General features: G+C 34.2%; 1 protein-coding gene across 1 annotated transcript in view; it reads left to right on the top strand.

The window, feature by feature from the left end:
• LOC114332509 (uncharacterized) overlaps positions 1-23,360 on the top strand; it is a 753,248-nt gene that overhangs the window by 98,886 nt on the left and 631,002 nt on the right. The gene's annotated exons all lie outside the window — the stretch shown is intronic.

Raw genomic sequence — 23,360 nt, forward strand, 5'->3', positions numbered from 1 at the left:
AACTTCTTCTGGAGCTCATTTGTTAGGTAATCAGAAGTACTTTGATAAATGTTTAACAGGTATATTTTATAAAACGCATCGTTTTCCCGTTATTTAAGATTAAATACTTAGATTTGAGTACCTACTCACCGAAAAAAATTTACATTCAATTATCTATAACTCACTTTGAATTAACATTAGTTTGGTACTTTGAGTGAATAATGTATTCAATTTTTTATTGTCTTCAATTTTGGTAAGAATAACTTTTTTGTAAAAGCTGATAGTTTTTGAGTTATACGTGAAAAACAGCTTTAAAACATGCATTTTTTACGAAAAAATAAAATCTTTGATCTTTAATAACTCAAAAAGTTTTGATTTATGTTAATAACTTAATATAAAAAATGTTGCTTAAAATTTGTCCCTCTATCGACTTACGGTATTATTTTTAATAAAATAATTATCACCCAAGAAAAGGGGTAGCGTCCACCCCCAGGGTAAAAGCGCAAGTTGGCATCATATCACCTTTGTTCCTTGAGGTATCCTCTAATTACTCACCAATTTTTATGAAAATCGATGAAGGTTCAACGAAATCGGAGGTGAAAACCTTCAGTGACTGCACTAATTATATACAGATAGGCTACTAAAAAAAGAAAATTAAGCGTATCCAAATTACTTCAGCCACATAGCCAGAAAAACAGGGACAAAGAAACTATTGATAGAAGAAGGAAAGGCCAAGATTGATAAGGCCGAGTACCAAGAGGAAGCTCTCCAAGACCATGGGCAGACCAAATGAAGACTCTGATGGGAAAACCCTACATGAAGCCGTTTATCTGACACAGGATCCCAGCAAGTTAACACTATTTAGAATGGTACCACGCTTCGATATGTTCTTAAGGAATGAGGAGGAGTAATGACAATGATGAAAGTGGACAAGATAATTTTTCGTTGTAATTTAATTATAGCAAAGAGATTATGCTTGTCTCGTGTTTACTAATTGTTTATGCGACTATTAGGTCTGGATCCCGCGTATGAAAAAAAAGTTGATTAACAGCAAGCTAAAAATTTGTTAATAGTTTAAGGGTGTCTAGTCGGACAAACTTTGATGTATGGGAACACTGGAACAGGGGAAGTTTTAATTGTGACACAATTTAGAAATTTGGAACGTCAGACCACGAAAACGTCCCATATATTTTTTCGGACAGAACTTCCAATTGATTTGTTACCCTTTCATTAACTCTCATGCACAAATCAGACTACTATTTGTCACCTGTCATAATCCCCATCATTTGACATGTTCTACGTGTTCCACTCATTAAAATGACCAGTTGGTGATCAATAGCAGTCTGATTTTTGCAGGACAGTTTAATGAAAGGGTAACAAATTAATTGGAAGTTCTGTCCGACAAAATACATAGGACGTTTTCATAGTCAAAACTTCCCCTGTTCAGATTCTATCCTCAATTTTCAGCTTGCTATTATTCAACGTTTTTTCATACGCGGGATCCAGACCTATATATTTTTTGTGGGTTTAAAAAATCGTTTTTTTTTTCAATTACATAATCTCATCCCGCACAGTTTTTAAAATTTTTCCTACTTTTTATATAAAGAGAAATTACATAATTTTTTTACCTCGGGGTTCTTTTTCAAGAGCAAGACATAGTTGACGGGTCTTAATCTAATACGTCATCCCACATCCTCTGAAACTTTTTCATTATCCTGTATGAGACAGGATCTCCGATCCATTTATCCACAAACGAGGAAATATCTCCCGGAGGGTTGAAAATATTTTTTTTTAGTTTCTAGGACGTGCCCAAGTAGAATAAATTCTATTTGCTATACTTACGAGTCGATTTCCCGAAAAACCGAAAAAATGATTCAAATTGTAGAGGAATCACTTTTCGGGAATTGGATTTTTCCGTAAAAAGAGTGGTAAATTACATCGTTAGATTCTTTGGCTTAAATTAAGGGTGACTTATTTTTGTAATTTTAAAAAGTAACGGCATCGTTGTAAAAAAATAATGGGATGGCTGCTTGTCTTTGACATCTCAATTTTTTTAAATTGTTCACGTGAATAAAATCAAGAATGTGTATTAAAATATCCATTAATATAATTAATGTCCGATTGGAATATTATTTGACAAAATAATGACATGATTTCGAAGTCAGTTAAGTATGATATAACGCCCTAGGGCATTCAATTTAAATAACTAGTTAAATACTGTTAAGTTGACAAACAACAACCTAAGTAAAACTATGGTTACCACAATTACGTTACGACTATTGCTGGTAAATGTACTTATGTGAAAACAAATTAATTCAAAATTCATGCAAATTTTTTGCATATAAAGAATAATTTAGTCGGACAATAAACGTTGAAGGCACCACGGGTATTATAGATAATAACGCTTTCGGTCAACGTATATCCCTCTGGCCAAAGGCCCTCGGTATATACACCATTGACCTCAAGCGTTATTATCCTTATAATACCATTGGTACCTTAATAACTATATTAAGGTACCAAGTATTTAAGTACTTAAGTACTAAAAAAGGTGGAATTATTGCATTCGCGGTAATATCCCTTAACCCTTATCCGGGCAACACATTTGACTTACGTAACCGGGCAACTCGGGTCCGTTGGGCCCACCACTGTTCTTTAATGTACTATTCATATTTACCCATATATTATGTCTAATATTCATTTTTGATTTTTTATTAAAGTTAAATTTAAATTCTCCAGATTAAAAAAAGGTGCTACTATAGTACCTATACGGTCTACCTCGAGGGTGCGATCTACCTGAAGGATTTGCACAAAATAATATAATGCAAAAAAAACTTTTGTAGAAAAAATATTTATTTACAAGTAATAAAGATTTGGAGCCAAAGAAGACTTAATTAATAAATAAATAAAATCTTTTGCAAATCTAATAGGCCATTTTATTTGAAAAGAGAGATTGGTATTTACGCATACCCTGGAAAAAGATTACGGTGTTGTTGCCTTTCATTATTGTGTGAAAACCCTTCTGAAAAAAGAGTATAAAAGAGAAAATATTGTAGGGCCATAATACTTACTCCAAAGTATATCTACATTATGATTGTTGACACTCAGGTGCCCCCTGCAGTTAGTAGGAGTCCAATAAAGGCATACATCTCTGTAAAGTCGCAATATGTCCAGTTCTCTATCCCCAGGACTTTTTCGGCTTCTTTATTTGTACACTTCACTATTTCGTTCACAATTTTTTCGTCCACAAACAAACAAAAGGAATCAACAGGATCATCCACACTTTGACCAGGGGCTAACATTACTTTGTGCACTTTGCTTTTTATTATGTCGCAGGATCGTATACGTCCTGTCAGTTGTGGTTGACTCTTCCAGTTAGTTCCATCCTTAGTTTCAAAAATTACATACTCTGAAATCTGGGAACTGGTAGCTACACATTCTTCTTCATTATCACTCAATACTACTTGCTGATCATCCTCTTTACTTGCTTCCGAAAGATAATCTTCAATTTCAGAGTCACTTTCAATGCCAACTACGTCAGGAGATTCTTCATAATCGGAATCCCATAAATTATTAGCAATATCTTGCAGTTCTGCAGTTCTGCAGCTGATAATGGTTTTCGGGACATTTTATTCGCACGATCTACTTTCACTGTAGTTCAATATAATTTTACTGGCTTAGTAGTTGTCGACACTAACATCGGTATCAAACGACTGATAGCAGATGCATTATTTATTTCAAAATATGTATAGGTACCTACCTAAAATTACTATTACATTCCAACAAACATTATCAGTTTTTACAATTCATGTAGAATAGATATAACACCTATTGTAAGCATCTCTTTGATGTGAACATCAAAGAGATGTTTAAATTGTTTGTTGCACGTTTAGACTTTATTATTGGATTTCCGGAATCATAAAAGTCTTTTACATAATCCACAAAAACATAACCTGACTGCCAGATTAATTTCTGTAACAAAGATTTAGACTTTAGGTATAAATACAAGTAGAGCCCTACAGGCCCATATTGCTCCTTTACGTGACAAAATTCTTTAGACGCAATAATTTCAAAAATGATAATTAATATTTTGAATAGCTCATGACTATGTTGAAGGAAACACACTTCTAAACAAATTCAGTGGTGCATAAAATTCAATAATTTTTTTTATCAGTTTATGATAAAAGAATTAGAGTCTCGGGCCCGCCGGGCCCACCTTGCCCCGATAAGGGTTAAATAAGGCAGGCTGTTGATATTTGGTTTAGAGTCGTGACTGCATAGTTCCACCGATGACGCCTGAGAGGCAGAAATAGCTATCTGGAGATGGTGGTCCAACTTTGAATCAAATAAACATAAAAACTGCCTTTCCCCCTTCTTCATCTTTACTCAGATTTTTGAGTAATTGAAACTGCCTTTTGGCTCTTTTACTAGACGAGAAGAGAGTAGATACGTGACCGTTGTCTTTTCTTCTTTCTTCTATATTCGTCATCTCCGTGCTTATAATTTGTTAAAGCCGGAGATTCAGGATGCAACCAGAAACAGTTTCTTTTGACGAAGAGTCTTAGATTTAAAATATTGTTTATTATTTAATTTCAATTATTTTAATTAATTTATTGTAGTAAATTTGTATGTGATACTTTTCGTCTATTTCATTTTCCTTGGCTTCACAGTTCTTTTAATAATATTTCGACGTTTGTCTTTGTACTTTGTTTCATTTCTAGAATTACGTTTTTATTATCACTTTGCGCACTTCTTCGGTCACCCATAATTATTGCCAATATTTTTTGTTAAAGCATTTTTAACGCAAAGACAAAGCAAACCTTTAAAACCTGAGCAGACGCATCGTATATATTCGATTAAATTTCCAATTGAAAAGTTCTCGAAGGATCTTATTTTGTTTTTTTGATTTAGATTTCCCACTGCAAGTCAATTTTATAATGCATAATCTCATAATGCAAAGGACCGTACATTTGCCAGACTGACACATATTGTGCTCACATGTGTCACACTGACGTAGAATGTGCTCTACTGTCTCTTCTTCCAGGCGACAGAACCTACACAGATTATCATCTGACAATACCATCAGCTTCAAGTACCTATTTAGCTCACAGTGATCCTTTAGCAAACCTATTATGGCTTTAAGTGCTTTCCTGTCTTTGTTTATTTGGTCTGCAGTAAATTTTGGCGAAAGTTCTGTAATGCATTGTTTCGTTTGTCTTTGTTCTGGTGAATCCACCATTCTAGAGATTTGTGAGCTACCCAGTTTCTTGTTACTGCTTTTGCAACGCCGCTACGGTCTCCTAGTCTACCTTGCTATGGTCTCCTAGTTTACTTAGGGCACCCACATAATCCCATACTAGCTTAAAATTGTCCTCTACAGGATTGAGTGCTTTAAGCGCTGCCTGGCTATCTGTGAAGATGGTAATTGAACGGGACGTTTTTTCCTGCTGTTCTGTTTCTTCTAAACAACCGGATTGCCGTTATTTCAGCCTGAAAAAAACTGTGACATCCTCAGATATATTTACTGAAAAATGTATCCCTTGATTTGTCCCTACTATGCCGGCTTCCACACCTTCCGATATTTTTGAGCCATCAGTGTACTAGGTAACAGCAGCTTGTATGGGTGCATCTTTCTTTTAGTTTTCCCTGCCTGGTATATTAATTTGGAACTGAAAAGATAATACAGAAAGCACAGTACTCGGTACTTTGGCAAAAATTATGCTAACAGGAAATAAAAAACGAATTAACAGCACACTAATAAAACCAGTGTTAACCTATAGAGCTGAAGTCTAGCAATTAACCAAAAAGTAGAACGTTAAATTACTAGGCACTGCGATGGATTTTTGGAAGAGGTCAGCAAGAAGATTTAAACCAGAACACATAAGAAACGACGACATTAGACAACAAATGTTATCAGAACGAACAATTTTATAGATGACGTCGAAGGACAACGGCTAATATGGTGCGGACAAGTAGACGAATGGAGGAAAGAAGACACACAATAGTAGAGAAGAAGACTGCCTCAATAATAAGGAGTGGCGATTAGGAATGGAAAGGCGTAGAATGCTAAAAAACCGGTTAAGTTTATAGAGTATTTTATTCTTGATGATAATTTTCAGTTACATAGTCTCTATAGTGTGTCTATATTCTATTACAGATTACAATTGTCTTGATTTTTTATAAAATCTTTTATTTCCAGGCATATATTTATGAAGCATTCATTTTTCCTTGGCGTTTGTTCTTTTAATAATATTTCGACGTCTTATTTAACATTAAATTTTTTATCACTATTTTGCGCACTTCTTCAGTCACCCATAATTATTGCCAGCGTTTTTTGTTAAAGCGTTTTTAACACAAGACAAAGGCAAACTTTTAAAACCTGAGCACTCATATATATTCTCGTATATATTCCATTAAATTTCCAATTGAAAAGTCCTGGAAATATCTTATTTTGTTTTTTTGATTTATATTTCCCACTGCAAGTCAATTTCGTTAAAATCGCAGAAAAGAACAGGAATTATCCTTAAATCTTTGACGCGGAAAACCGTTACAATTGGATTTTCTTTGTAGAAGTGGAAAATGGTAAATTGCGTTAGCATATTTCATTTCGAGAGAATAGCCACGGACAATAATATAGTGAAATGTACGAAGAGTGGACTTTGCTGTTTATTGTTTTTCCCTTTATAAAGAATGATAAATAGAGTGTTATCAATTAGAAGAGAAGTGGATATACTGGTTGCCACTCTCTATGAATAATTGATAATAATTTGGTGTTGTCATAAATTATATACATATATTAGACATATTATTATAACATATTATATCCTTCTTCATGTGCCATGTCCTTTGAAAACGTTGATTACAATGATAGTTATCTTAATTTTATTTACCGCCACCCTAAATACCATGCTTGTATCAATATCAAACCAGTCTCGCAAGTTCTTCAACCATGAAATCCTTCTTCGCCTTGAAGTACATTTGTTTGCTTTTTGTCTTGCATAATATTTCGTCTTCTTCTTCTTCTTAAGGTACCGAGACCGCTTGTCGATCGTTGGCTCTCTATTGCCCAGCATATTAACAATCACTGTCTTATTTACAGCCGCACGAAAGAGTTTAGTGCTAGTTTTCCCAAACCATTGGCGTAGGTTTTTAAGCCAAGTAGTTGTACAGCGGCACACACTTTTTCCCATTATTTTACATTGCATGACAAGGTGAAATATTTCATATTTTTCTAAGTGACGCATTATATGACCAAAGTATTCTAATTTGCGCCTTTTAACTGTGTTTACCACTTCGCAACTTTTATTCAAACGTTGCAAAACCCTTTCGTTTGTGACTCTTTCTACCCAACTGATCTTCAGAACACGGCGGTAGACCCACATCTCAAATGCTTCTTCTTCTTCTTCACGTGCCATATTACAATTATCCGACGTTGGCGATCACCATTGGCTTCTCGGCAGTGGCGTAACAAACTCCGTCGAGGCCCCCCCGCAGAATTGGAAATGGAGCCCCCTTTAAAAAATTACTAAATGCGACTGTGTAACAAATACCTATATGTGTTACAGCCCAGTAAATGAACGTAAATATGGCGATACCGTGTCACCACCAAGGTGATCAACTCGAAGACTTTTCGAGTTATTTATCAGTAAAAATATTGTTCAACAAAAAAACCATGTTTTTAAGCGATTTTTCGCAAATAGTTCAAAGAGTAAGTAAGAGAAAGATCGAACAAAATATTGTTAACAAAAATTTATCTAGCTTATAAAAAAAATGAAACAAAAATGAAGTATCTCGACCCAGTAAAAGAAAAGTTGTAGCTCATGAAAAGTTTTTCTTATTCGTCAAATTCTAAATCGAATATTTCAACGTGAAATAACCAAAAAATGAAATACTTTTCGGGGAAACTCATTAGAACTTTTTAAAATGTTTAAAAGAAGCTTTATTTTTTACAAAAGTTTCTAGCAACAAAACTAAGCTAGTTGCGCTCAAAATTCAGTTAATCCCATTTTTTGGTAAAAAAAATTGTGAAAATATCCCCTTATTTAGTACCCCAAATGAAACTAATCATTATCGCCTTAAAAATTACTTAACTTTTTTATATGACCTGAAGTTTCACCAGTTCAAAGTGCTTATTTTTTAAAGGGTTCTAGTTGAAAGGGCTTGAACGAGTCACTAATCACGAGTATATGCAAATTTTAAACAGCCATATTTTAACCAATTTTTGTCTTAAAGAAAAACAAAATAAAGCCAAAATATTTATAAAAGCAAGACCTACATTTATTTACTATTTGCGATTTTTCGTATCATTAAATTTGTAAATGTATAGATTTATACTACATTGATAAAGGTACCAACTTAAAATTTAAAGTCCACTTTAGCTGATTATGAAACCGAACGTTACTTTTTAAGTTATTTAGGAAAAAGGCATTTTTCCAAAATAAAAAAAAATTTTACTATAAAACCAAATTTAAAAAAAAAATAAGAACTTCCAACCGGTCAAACTTACAGATCATATAAACAATAAATATTTAAAGTAGGTAAATGGTAAAGCGCTAACGATAAGTTTTATTTGGGGTGTGAAATATATGCAGATTTTCGCGATTTTTTTTTTATCAAAAAAAGGGGCCAACTTTATTTGAGCGTAGCTCGTATAGTTTTGGTGCAAGAAACTTTTATAAAAAATAAAACTAAAGCTTTTTTTGACACATTTAATGAGTTTTTCCCGAAAAGTGCTTATTTTTTTTTATTCCAGGTTGAAATATTCTATTTGGAATTGGACGAATAAGAATAATTTTTCATGAGCTTCAACTGTGCTTTTACTGTGTCGATAGACTTCATGAATAAGTACATCATTTTTTTGTATCTTACAAGCTACATTTTTGCTACAAATATTTATTCGATATCTAATATTTAATTAGATAAATACTTATTTTTGACTTGAGTTATTTGCGAAAAACCCGTCTGAAAACGTTACTTTTTTGTTAAAAAATAAACATTTTCATTCGCAAATGACTTGAAAAGTATTAACATAGGTAAAGAAACTCTATAGAACACAATTTGCTTATAATGAGTCAATTTATGCATTTTCGAACTTATTGTAAACGTACGTTTTTCACCCCAAGGAGGGGTGTAAAAGCAACCAACGGCATAAGTCCAAGTTTGAAGTGGAGTGTAACTAGAACCTAAATCCAAATTGTCTCCAAAACTTTCATTTACTGAGAGCTATTGGTGTATTCATGCATTGTTTATGACGACTTACATTTTTCATTTTTACTGGTATAGAATAAAATAAAACAAAAATTACTAAATGGTTACATTAGTACATAGTAATATTCTATGAGTTGAACAATTTTCTTTGTGCACTATGTCATACAACAAACTTTGACAACATACAAGTGGAATGCGGAGTGATTCACCGCAATAAGCGAATCTGAGAGCTCTAAGTAAGAGCGGCAAACATTCCACCTGGAATGAAAAGCCCTGATGATGATGATGACTATGTACTATCAGCGAATATATCTACAATTTTAGTAATTCGCATGGACAACTTTATTTTCAATATTGCACTGCTTAAAAAACGTATGTATGCAAATAATATAATATAACAACACATTTTTACATATATTAGACGACAAGATGGGGCCCTTGGTATATTGGGGCCCCCCGTAGACTTCATGGTGTGGAGGCCTCTGTTACGCCTCTGGATAATTGTATCGAAATACTAAACGTAGCTAAAGATTAAAGAAAAAACCAATTTCTATATTTATAAATATTGTTCTAAAATTCGGCAAATTGCAATTCCCAAATCTTTCAATAGTCACGTACAAAGGATTATAGTTTATTGTCGTCACCATAAAAGTTCGTGAGACTGGAAAAGATTAAGTTTCTAGATATGATTCACTTGCCGAATACGCCTATTTAGAAATTTACGTTTTTAAATTTAAACACACAAAGTAAAATCATATACCTATAAGAGATTTTTACATAATATCAGACGACAAGATGGGCCCCTGATCGAATGGGGCCCCACCGCAAGCTTCACGCTGCGGGGGCCTCTGTTACGCCCCTGCTTCTCGGTCTTCTGCAATATGGAATGATTGTCCAGCATTTGGTGTCTGATTCTATTCTCGAATGTTTTTTAACCAAGAAACTTGTTTTCTTCCTACACCTCTACGGCCCTCTATTTTGCCTTTAAGGATCAGTTGTAATATTTTATATCGACTTCCCCTCACTATATGTCCCAGATAAGACATTTTTCGATGTTTAACAGTCTTTAGCAGTTCTCTATCTTTGTTGACCCTCCTTAGTACTTCTTCATTAGTTTTCCTTGCTGTCCAAGGTACCTTTAGCATTCTTCTATGAATCCACATTCCCAATGCTTCAATTTTGTTCATGATCAATACTTTTAGCGTCCACACTTCTGCACTATACAAAAGTACGGACCAAACATAGCACTTAACCATTATTTGTCTTAGTTCTAAACTGAGAGGATTATTGCAAAAAATTACTTTATTTTCATAAAAGTAGTTTTCGTCATTGCTATTCTACGTTTTATGTCTATGTCTGGATCTAGTTCAGGGGTGGGCAAAAGCCGGCCCGCGGACCGGATCCGGCCCTTTTCCTTACTTGAGGAAAGTCCTGAGAAAATCCTGAGAAAACTAATAAGTATTTATGAAAAATTTAAACGCAGAATGAAATATTACATTATTACACAGGTCCGAAAAGTCCCTATAATGTTTATTTTAATGAGTCACAGGGGTGAAAAAAAGAAAAATTTAGTGCGATTTTTAATTTGACATATCTCATTCAAAAGAAACTTTTTGTTTATTCTAAGGGACTTTCGGCACTCGGTAATAATGTAATCTTTTATTCTGCGTTTAAATTCCTCAAAAATATTTATTATTTTTCTCAGGATTAAAAAAAATGAATGAATTTAAAAAGAATTGGTCTGAAATTTTGGCGCCTACGCTCGTGATCTCTGCGATTTTGTTGAAATCAACAGTAGGTACAAGTGTTCGTAGTGTTCATATAAATAATGAATCTGTATCTTCTGCTTTTCTTAAAATTGTCTGTGTTTAACCCGGTCCAGGCGCGAATATTTTTCGGCCACGGCATTTGTCGGCCACGGCATTTCTCGTCTACCATGACCCCTTTTCCTTCGATTTTACCCTTCATAATCAGCTGCTGCAACAACAACGTACTTATCATTTCTAAGTATGTTCTCCTTCTTCTTGCTGTCTTTCCTTTTACTGAAGGTCAAAAGTTCTCTAGTCCTTCCCCATTCTGTGTAACACTATTTCGTTCGTAATATGATCGGTCCATGGTATTTTCAAAATTCTCCTAAAAAGCCACATCTCAAAAGTTTCCAGATTTTTCATTAAGTCAGCATTAACAATCCAATGTTTTGCTGAAGATGGGGAAGGAATGCGAAGTCATAAAAACCATACAAACGAGAAAAGTGGAATATCTAGGCCACATAATGAGAGGGGAAAAGTACTCCCCGCTAAATCTCATAATCCAAAGAAAAATCTTGGGAAAGAGAAACGTGGGACGTAGGAGGATTTCCTGTTTGCGAAATTTAAGGGAGTGGCACGGGTGCAGTTCAATACAATTGTTCAGAGCTGCAGCCGACAAATTTAAGATTGCTCTGATGGTAGCCAACCTCCGATAGAAGATGGTACTGCAAGAAGAAGAAGAACAATCCAATAAAGAAGAATAGATTGGACATAACATTTTTATTATTATCCCGGTTTTTCATGGCGTTTTCCGCCTTCCGGTTTCCAGCTTCGTCGGTTGTTGCATTCGCCAGGGTGAATGTTCCTATCCAACATTGCCTCCTGAATGCCGCCTAGTCAGGATTGTTTCGGCCTTCCTCTTTTCCTTCTTTCGCTCGGCGCCCATTTTAAAATTTGCTTTGGCAGCCTGTCATCGTCCATTTTTTCTACATGACCGTCATTGACCATACAAGATCAGTTGTTTCCTTTAAAGTTTGTCTATGATTGAATCTTTGGTTACTCAGAAATTTCTTCATCTTCAAAAAGGCTGATCTTATGATTACTCTATTCTTGCTCGAATTTCTGAATTTCATTTTTTATCTGGATGCTAGTTATGGCTTAATGTAATGGACCATATTAATAATTTTGTAATTTTACTGGGCATAACTTGTTTGCATGTACACTCAAGTAAGACAATTTATTATTACTATTATTTATTATTAACAGTCAAATGTACCTACTTGTCCATTTGTTTTAAAATGATACTTATAGTATTTTTGTCAAAAAAATTTCTTGGGCAGAAAAAAACTACCAAAAACATTAGCTTGTGCGTAGCGTGCAGACCTACTGGGTATAATCCTCCGGCCCGGGAGACATTTTGAAAATTTCATTTTGGCCCGCGCTTAAAAGTATTTGCCCACCCCTGATCTAGTTGGTCCGTTATCACAGTTCCCAAATATGTCATTTTGTGAACTTTCTCAACTTGGACTCCGTTTAATTTAAGCTTTGCATCAGGATGTGAGTCACGACTAAACACTAAAAATTTGGTTTTGTTTGAGTTTATTTTAATGCCCATTTCCTCTCCTACCTCGTGAATACGATCAATCAGAATTTGGCGACCTTCAATATTATCTGACAGAATTACTGTATCGTCTGCATATCTAACCACATTAAGTAGTTCGCCGTTGATTGTTATTCCACATGACTGTCTCTCAAGCGCCTTTTTAAATAACTGGTCCGAGTAAATATTGAACAATGTTGGCGACAAAATGCACCCTTGTTTGACTCCTCGTTGTATGGACATTTCATCGGTGTAGTAATCTCCAATTTTTACAATAGCAGTTTGATTCCAGTACAAATGCTCCTAGGTTTTTTAAAAGCGATTCTGTCAGGGTCCATGCTTTAATCCCGTAAAGTAGTACTGGGAATATATAACATCGAACCATTCTTATGCGAAGTTCCAAATTTAGATCATGACTGCACAGCACAGGATTTTCTTAAATTTCATGAAACTTGTTCTTGCTTTGGCAATTCTACTTTTTATTTCTGTACTAGGGTTCCAGCTTTCATTAATATGAGTACCCATATATACAAGATTACTTACTCGTTCAATTGAGTCATTACCGATTGTTACGTTATAGTTATTATTATTTACGGCTGCTTGTTTACTAATAACCATAAACTTTGTTATTCTTGCGTTGAGTTTGAGTCTATATATCGCGCAGAACGCCACCATTCGGTTCAATAACGCTTGAAGATGTTCAATTGATCCTGTCACTAACAAGGTGTCATCTGCGTATCTGATATTGTTCATAAGCATACCATTAATAAGTATGCCCTCTTTTGTGTTTTCCAACACTTCATTTAAGATAATTTCAGCGTAAAGATTAAACAACATTTGTGACAATACACAGCCTTGTCGAACTTCACGCTTGATTTTTACTTCTTCAGAGCACTGATTCCCAACCCTAACAAATCCAGCCTGGCCCCAATATAAATTTGCGATTATTCTAATGTCCCTACCGTCCAGACCGGTAGTCTTGAGAATATGTAGCATTTTTTCAAGGCAAACTTTATCAAAGGCCTTTTCATAATCTCTGCATCTTTTAATTAAAACTTGGGTTGCGAATAGGGCATCCCGCGTTCCAAGGCCACAGCGAAAACCGAATTGAGTATTTGAGAATCTTTCCTCAATTTTTGTATGTATTCTTTGATGAATTATTCTGAGAAAAGTTTTCAATATTTCGTAGCAATCTATATTTGGGACTTCTCATTACATGTCCAAAATACTCAAGCTTTTTCTTCTTGATGCTTTTTATAATCTCAGTAGTCTCGCTGAGACGTTCCAGTATTATGAAGTTTCGAATCTGCTACACCCAACACACTTTAAAATTCTTCTCTAGCACCATATTTCTAAATCCGCGATTTATATCAATTTTATTCACAGTCCAAAACTCGATACTATAAAGTAACACGGAGAACACGTAGCAGTGACGTAGGCGGGTCCTCGATGCCGATTTTATGTCTCTGTTATATAATACCTTGGACACCTTTCGAAAAGCATCTATGTCCTGCTCTTTTCCGCATCTAATTTCACCTATACTTAATAGATATACTTGGATATAACACCATTAACACCATTAAATTTCTACTCCATCAATAATTACAAAATATTCTGAGAAACTGTTTTCTAAAGTATTTATAATTTGAAAGAATGCTGTTTATTTCTATGGAATATCCAAAGGAGATTATTAATTGTCTCATTCTCCATCAAATTTTCTCATTATATATTTTGTACTGTTACGTTATATTGAAGGTTATATTACAATTTTTTCTGGGTATCAATTTTTTTTGTTTTTGGCGGTTTACAGTTTCAGTTTATGAGAATATCGAAGACTCAAAGAAATAACGAGAATCTCTTCATAAACAGATCAAATATCAAACAAGTTGACCAATATGCATATCATGGAAGAATGATCAACTCCACACTTGATTACTTTTAGGAAATCAAAATCAGAATGGAAAAGGCTGGGCCAAATTTTAAAAAATGAGAAATGATCTGCACAATAGGTTTGTAATTGGAGCTAAGAGTTAGGTTGGCTAGGTGCTACGTTTTCTTGACTTTGTTTTATGGAATGGAAGCTTGGACCTTGAATGCCTCATTAATGACAAAACTAGAATCATTCGAGCTGTGGGTGTACAGAAGAATTCTGAAAAAGTCGTGGAAAAACACATCACAAACAAAGAGGTTCTGAGAAACCGGTGTTGGTCTCGCGACACGTTTCGACAGGTTAAAATAAAACACTAAAACTTTACATCACAAAGAATTTCCCAAACAATCATCGGCTTTCTCTCGAAGTATTCCACGTCATAAACTATTAACCGAGTCTTATCATGCACCGTGTTCTATAACGAACAAACTTTGTATGAAACCCGATGCGTAATTATGCCATACTCCACAAACATGGTTTGCATATCATACTCCAGCAAAGATTTTATTATTCATGCAAATTATCTTTCCAACTGTTTACTAATTATTTTTAAACTGGGAAAAAACTATCAATTATTCTATTGTTTCCAAGATTCGTACTAGCTTCGACGCCAGTCTATATGACGGTCGAGGTGTGTCTCTAACAACACTTCATGTACTAATCCTTAAAGTGTATCTCGTCTGTTACTTAATTTTCGATATTTTCGCTATTTCTTCATTTGCAACATAAAGCAAACTTATCGACAAATAAATGTACCTAAACAAAGAATTTTGGAACTATCAGAGAGTTCTCTGGAGATCATCATCATCATCAATGAGCCCTTTGCACCCACTGCTGGATATAGGCTTCCCGCATTTCCGTCCACTGTCTTCTGGCCTTGGTGCTTAGTATCCAATTAGTGGTCATTCTTTTTATATCGTTAGTCCATCGCGTGGGTCCATCGCCCTCTACTTCTTTCATCGGCTCCTGGTCTCGACTCGAGCAACCTCTTTGTCCATTTCCCATCTGTCAGACGGACTACATGACCGACCCAGTTTCATTTAAGTTTAGCCACCTGATATTCAACATCTGTAACTCCTGTTCTCAATCGTAGTTCTTCGTTTGTTTTATGGTCCCGCAATTACACACCAATCATCGACTTTTCCTTTCTTACGTTGAGCAATTCTTAGCTTCTTAGCTCTGGAGATCGGATTTTTCTAAACCTCTCGAAGAATATTCTCTACGTGTTGTTATTTAATGTACTTCTTTTTCTTTTTTCGCTTTAACAAACTCTACAAGAGTTTTCATTTTCGACAGAATCACGATTTCCTACGGCTTCACTAAAGCTAACGCATCATTTCGATATTAACGAAGGTTTGTTAGGAAGTGATTATTTTTCATTTACTCGCTCTTTGCAGTTAGAGCTGGTCTAGCTTTCAACGCTCGATTGTTTTCAGCAACCATCTCGATCTACTACAAGCCTTTGGTTAAGATTTTGGCATTTTTCTTTTTTCTCGTTTGCCAAAGAGAAACCGTTCATTATCAAGGAACTAGGCCTAAAATGGAATCGTACGACTGTCGTCTTTTCCTATTCTTATTGTTTCCTTGACACAACTTGTACAGCGCGGGCTATACTTACTGAAATCACTCTTATTTTCGTTTTACTTTCTTGGTTTATTTCTCAGTGTCATTTATTGGCCAAATGTCTGTTACAACCAATGTGAAAATTCGATTTAGCTTAACATGTAAGATTGGACTGTATATGTTAAATTTTTAGTGTCTTCTCTTCACATAATTCCAACTCCAATATTAGAACTCTTGACAGCCGTAACACTGGCTCACCGAGTCAGGTTTGCCAACGAGTCTATCGTCCACTCTTCACGTTTGATTGTCTAATTCTACGACTGTTTACTTGAGGTAACTCTTCTCTTGTCAGTAGTATTCGACAAATACAAGGACTGATATTGTGTTCTTCTCCAGGCAAAAATGTACGTTCATTTTTATTTTTTCATTTCCAGGATAGGTTTGTTAATAATAATATCCAAAACATTACACATTATTTTTATATACTTTTCTACCTATACGCAGAAAAAAATAATTATCATGATTTAACCATGAAATATATTATAAGGTTACTAAATAATTATCTAATTGAAATAATACCACAACCGCCAAAGCTGTTAAAGGTGTTCCTCCCAAATGGCAGTTTCCTACCGTGGTACATGTCGAAATATTATTATTTCCCAGCTATAGCTCTATAATTCGACTATAGTCGAACGCTACATTAGTGCACACGATGCCTTGCCGAGTAATACGTTACATATAATGCGATAAACTCCTTTTTAAATAAAAAAAACCAAGAAGAAAATGGACATGGATGAGCCCCGATAAAAAGACAAAGAATGAAATAGATTATATTATTATCTTAACGAAAAATAGAAACCTAGTAAAAGACGTATCGGTATTAAATCAGTTTGACCTAGGAAACGACCATAGAGTAATAAGAACAAAACTAGTAATAAACAAAAAACTAGAAAGAAAAATAATACATGATAAAAGATACAAATGGACATCTGAAGAAATAAAAAATAGTGAATTTAATAAAAAGATAATGCATGCATTAAATCAAGTTAACATGCAGCAGATAAACTCCAATGATATTGATGATTTGAATAACCTTGTAACCGAAAGAGTGAACAAAAGCATTATGTAACTGAAAAACCCAAAAACAACACACAATGAATTAGACAAAGAAATATTACAACAAATAGAAAAAAGGAAGATCTTAAATAAATCTTACAAAAGGGGAACCGAAGAATATAGAGAACTTAATAGGCAGATTAGAAAAGGAATCAGAAAACAAAAAGGAAAAGAAGAAGAAAAATTAATAACAACAACTATTGAAAAAATAAGAGTATGAAATACCTCAGACCGACACTAGGACGACGTCAGATAATATCATTAATGGGAAAAGTCGAAAATGAAATCAAAACTAGAGAAAACATATTATATACTGAAACAAATAGAAGAATTTCACACGGAACTCTACAAAACACATCAACAAGACGATGAAATGAGACCGGCACGGAAATTAATAAAAAATGTTGGATCGGAAATAATGCCAAAAGTAACAATTTCAGAGGTAACTACAGCATTGGAAAACATGAAGAGAAATAAAGCTGCAGGAGAAGATAGGATTACCACAGATATGATATTAGAAGGAGGTAAGGAACTCATTGCAATTGTAACTAAGCTTATAGACAGTTTTTTACACCAGGGCAAAGTCCCTAAGAGCTGGAACAACCCTAAAGTAATCTTATTACACAAGAAAGGTGATAATAGAATATTGGAAAACTACAGGCCCATCAGTCTACTGTCACACCTGTTTAAAATACTTACCAAAGTCATAACTACCCGACTAACAAGGAAATTAGATTAATACCAACCATATGAACAGGCAGGTTTTAGAAAAGGCTATTTAACTTTCGATCACCTGTTAACAACAAAAATACTAATGGAAAAATGTAACGACTACAAGTTTCCAGTTTTATAGCATTCGTAGACTACGAAAAAGCTTTCGACACTATAGAACAAACGGCCGTAACAAACGCAATGCAAAATTGTAGAATAGACAGCAGATATATTAACTTAATAAAAGAAACTGTGAACCAAGCTACAGCTACATACTACCTAAATGAATATGAATACACGAACCCTGTACCTTTAAACAGAGGAGTCAAACAGGGAGACACTCTATCACCCAAACTGTTCACGTTAGTTTTGGAGACGTGTTTAAAAATCTAAATTGGAAATATAAGGGAATAAATATCAATGGCCGCTACCTCAGTAATCTACGATTTGCGGATGACATAATCCTGATAGCTACTGACCTACAAGAACTGCAAACCATGCTTTTAGAACTACACACAGAATCTTCTAAAATAGGATTGACAATGAATTTTTAAACAAAACAAAAGTCATGCACTCCGAAGAAACCGTGACAATAATAAACGACAAGAAAAAGTTGAAGAATATAGGACAAAAAATAATACTAAATAGGGAAATTCAAACGGAAGAAATAAAAAGAAGAAGAAAGTTAGCATGGGCAGCATTCGGCAAACTGAACTATATACTCAGAAATCATCAAATTCAACTACATCTTAGATCTAACGTTTTTGATGCATGCATTATTCCGATATTAACATATGGAGCACAAACATTGACAATCACAAAAAAGAATATGAACATACTCAGAGTCACTCAGCACGCGATGGAAAGAGCAATGCTTGGCATATCACTTAAGGACAGGAAAACAAACACATGGATAAGGCAGAAAACCAAAGTCACCGATGTGGTACAAAAATCATTAAAATTGAAATGGGATTACGCTGGACATGTAGCTAGGAGCGATCTAAACAAATGGCACTGAACAATTCTAAACTGGAGACCATACCAACACAAAAGACCCAGAGGCAGACCTCCTATGAGATGGGCAGATGATCTGAAACGAGCTGCTTGGAAAAATTGGCTAAAAGTCCACCAAAAAAACAATGGAAAGAAAGACTTAAAGAGGCTTATGTTCAGATGTGGACGTGAATGGCTAGACGAAGAAGAAGAATGCGATAAACTATGGAGTATGACACACCAAAAGAAGGGTTTGGTTTGAACTTTACATGTGAGTTTGCTTAGCTAAAATATATTATCTTCAATAGGGAGCAATGTATATCTCATTACTCGGGACACCTTTCGACAGATTAAACTAAAACGCCAAAACTTTAATCACAAAGAATTTACCGAACAATCGTCGGCATTCTCTCGACCTATTCCATAAACTATTAACCGAGTCTTATCATGCACCGTGTTCTATATCGAACAAACTTTGTATGAAACCCGATCCGTAATTATTCCGTAATGGTTTGCATATCATACTGCAGCAAAGATTATTATTCATGCAAATTCTCTTTCCAACTGTTTACAACTTTAAACTGGGGAATACTTCTGAGGCACAGGCTAATCTTTTATTCAGAACTTTGAATGTCACTTTATCTACATAACATTTAACTTCGCGAGTGTTTTAGTATACGTTGGTATTTGGTCTATAAATTACGATTTTTTGCACAAAAAGACTGTATTGTATTTTAAACAACAAAAAAACAGTGCCTACAACTTTTTTAACTCCAACGTGTACAGTACTTACATACTCCTACCCACATGGGCAATAAGCATTTATTTTGTTAAATATACCGACATGTAGAGAGTTTTTACAGTGAGCGAGCAACCTTAAACCTAATCTAAAACTAAGATTTTATTAGTCTGAATGCGCTTTAAAAAATTTGATTGGGACCTTACGGACGGCAGTAGTAATAGATAGATAATAGACTACGCAATACGGAAAAGTCGAGCACATTTAATTGTCTGTCCAGTAGCGTACATGTTACGTGACGTGATGTAGTGGTATTAGTTGATGTGCCGTATTTTTAACCATTACTGAATTCTATTTAGGCTTGATTGTAGGTTTCTTGAAGCTGATCGTAAATAGTATGTAGTATCATTTTTACACGCTGCCACTGTACTTGTTCTTGTTGTTAAAATGTCAGCTCAATAATTCCTGTAATACCTTCAGTTATCATACTTGACCTTGGATGCATCAGATACTACTTGTCAATATGTTTCAAACTCATGTTTAGTGATCAAAATGGATTAAGCCGTTTAGAAATTATCGACTTCCAAAAGTATATTCCATTTAACCATTATCGCCGAAATGGTTTATGTAATTCAGGCGCGGATCCAAGGGGGGTCAATGGGGTCAATTTCCCCCTCCTTGAGACTTCGCCTGGTCATTTTTAAGAACGAGATAATTACGATTGAAAATAAATAGTGAGTTTTGTGTCCTGTTGACAACTGCATAACGGAATGAAACATAAAACAGAATTCCTTCTCCAAAGTACGTGTTCTCGTTCTCGGTCTTACTGTATGGTGTCGAGTCTTGGACTGTGAATAAAATCGATCTACTTATCTAAATCGCCTTGAGGCTTTCGAAATGTGGTTCTATAGAAGAATTTTAAAAGTATCTTGCTTGTGTGAAAAAGGTTCGAAACTCCACAATACTAGAACGTCTCAGCAAGACTACTGAGATTATAGAAGGCATCAAGAAGAGAGAAGTGGAGTATTTTGGACATGTAATGAGAAGTTTCAAATATAGGTTGGTACAAAATATTATGCAAGTGAAAATATAAGGCAAATGCAGTTCAGGACGAAAAAGCACTTCTTGGTTGATTTAGGGTGGCAGTGAATAAAATTAAGATAGCTATGATAGTAACCAACGTTCTGAAAGGACATGGTACATGAAGAAAAATAAAGTAACAGCCCATACCGAAAAAGAATCCTGCATACGCGATTGACGAGAAAATTTTTATTTCATTGCCCCCTCCTTGCAAGGTTGCTGGATCCGCCGTTGATGTAATTGTAGTGGTTTCGACGCTAAATTTGATCGGACAATCTGAGTTCATTTGCCGGTCATCCCAATATTTTTTTCAATTTATTTCGAATTGAAAAAAAATCATTCATACATTTAATTTATAAAAAACTTTGAAAACGTCCTAAGACAAGAATAAAAAAACCGCTAAACGCCCTAAAAATGAGTGGCACATACAATATTTCAGCTAAAAAAGAGCTGATATGAATATTACGTGGCACGAAAATGTATTTATCTACTCTGTCATGTTATGTATAAGTTTTTAGTTTGTGAAAACTGTCATTATAGATAGCAGTGCGTGAGGGGTTTAAAGTGTGCGTGAAGCACGGTTCTTAGACATTACTACGGTTGTCTAAATCGACTAACCAATGAACATTAAGGGTGAGATTACGTCACGAGAGTTTACTGTCATTTGAATCGTAATATGATTTTTTTCGAATACTGAGAAAACCAAGTATTTTAGAAAAATTTAAACGCAGGATGCAAGATTACATTATTACCGAGGGCGGAAAGCCCCTTAAAATAAACAAGCAGATTCTATTGAATGAAATAATTGAAATTAAATATCACACTTCTCTTTTATTTTCAGCCCTGTAACTTATTAAAATAAACATTATAGAAGTTTTCAGGGACTTTCAGCCCTCGGTAATAATGTAGTCTTTCATTCTGAGTTTAATTTTTTTTTTAAATATTTATTAGTTTTCTCAGGATTCGAAAAAAATGAATACAATTAAAACACATTGAGAATTTTGAAATGCGTCAAAGTTTTGCATTAACTCAATGTAAAATTCTGATAATTATTTTACATCAAAAGACATTAGAAACTATTTGAAGAGGATTGAAATCTGTATTGGAAATAACTGTTAAAATTGGTCTACGTAATTAAACATATTCCAAAATTTTGTAAAAATGTAATACATTTTAGTTTTCAGCCCAAACTTAGGCCACACACAATGCAATAATGTTCACATTTTTGAACTGTCAATATTTTTATTTTATCATCTATTATTTAAAAACAATACAGTTGATAAGATACCCTCAGTTGCGGAGAAAGGATTAATAATAAAAAAAAATTTATTCTCAATGGTGTGAGCACTGTCAGTTAAATAGTAACGTGTGGCCTTACTTTTACACGCATACCTATTGTGGCAAATGTATCATATTTTTCAAAATTTTGGAATGCATTTAAATCGTAGAACAATTTTAACTTTTGATTTTAATACAGATTTTAATTCTCTACGGGCCGGTTGTTCGAACGCTAATCAACAATGATCACTATCAAATATTTAATTACTGTCACCAACTGTCAATGTCAACTTTGATTGGGTTGCTGAAAACATAATTGATTATAATTATGAGATTGGTTAATCAATTAACATAACAATTATTAACATAATTGATTAACTAATTTCATAATTGTAATCCATAATTATGTTTTCAGCAACCCAAACCAAGTTGACATTGACAGTTGGTGACAGTATTAAATATTTGATAATGATCATTTTTGATTAGCGTTCGAACAACCGGCCCTCTAAAGTATTCTCTCATAACTTTTGATGTAGAATAATTAGGGAAGCACGAATTCAACAATTCAGAATTTTAAATTGAGTTTCCTATGGCCCTTTTTACGATTCACCACCCGGTATAAGATAAAATGTGTACTATTTGTCTTATTATTTCATAATAACACAAATAATACACAAATATACACAATAACACACATTCAATGATCGAAAATAATTTAAAAATATGGGAATTTAAACTCTTGTGACGTAAAGTCAAAAATATAAGTCTCCCCACCACCGTCGGACAAGACAACCGTAATAAAGTCTAATAACCGTGTGCGTGAAGTAACAATGTATTTTAAATAGGATTTACTTCTTCGCACACTTTCAATAGGTTTTTTGGCACACCTTCATATAATCAAATATCCTTAAATTTCGCGTTGTCATGGTGATGACAATATGAGCAATGACTTACAACAAAATTTTTGACAGTTTTGTGGTTTGAAAGTAGTTAGGATTTTAAATGTCAAAGTTCTAAAAATTGTAGAATAGAAATGAATTACAGTGACGAAGAGTTACAGTTTTTTTATTTGTTTATCGTAGATAAAATATTGTATGAAACTGTGCGTGAAGTACTTTATGCGAACTTACGCGATGTATAAAAAGGCTCCGTTGTCGCTCGTGCTCTAAAAAGCGCGTGCGTTCGCACAAAGCATATTTCACGAACTGTTTCATAAATAACTATTTCATTTTGATGGATAATAAAATTCTAGTTTTATTTTGAAAAATTTATCCACAATATTTGCTAAATTTGAAGTAAAACGCGCCACAAAAGAGCTTCAAAATGCAAACTGTATCAAAGTTACTCTTTTGCTGCGCGTTTTACTTCAAATTTAGCAAATATTATGGAAAAATCTTTCAAAATAAAACAAGAATTTTA

Source organism: Diabrotica virgifera, chromosome 1 (genome assembly GCF_917563875.1).
Source record: "Diabrotica virgifera virgifera chromosome 1, PGI_DIABVI_V3a".
NCBI lineage: Eukaryota > Metazoa > Arthropoda > Insecta > Coleoptera > Chrysomelidae > Diabrotica > Diabrotica virgifera.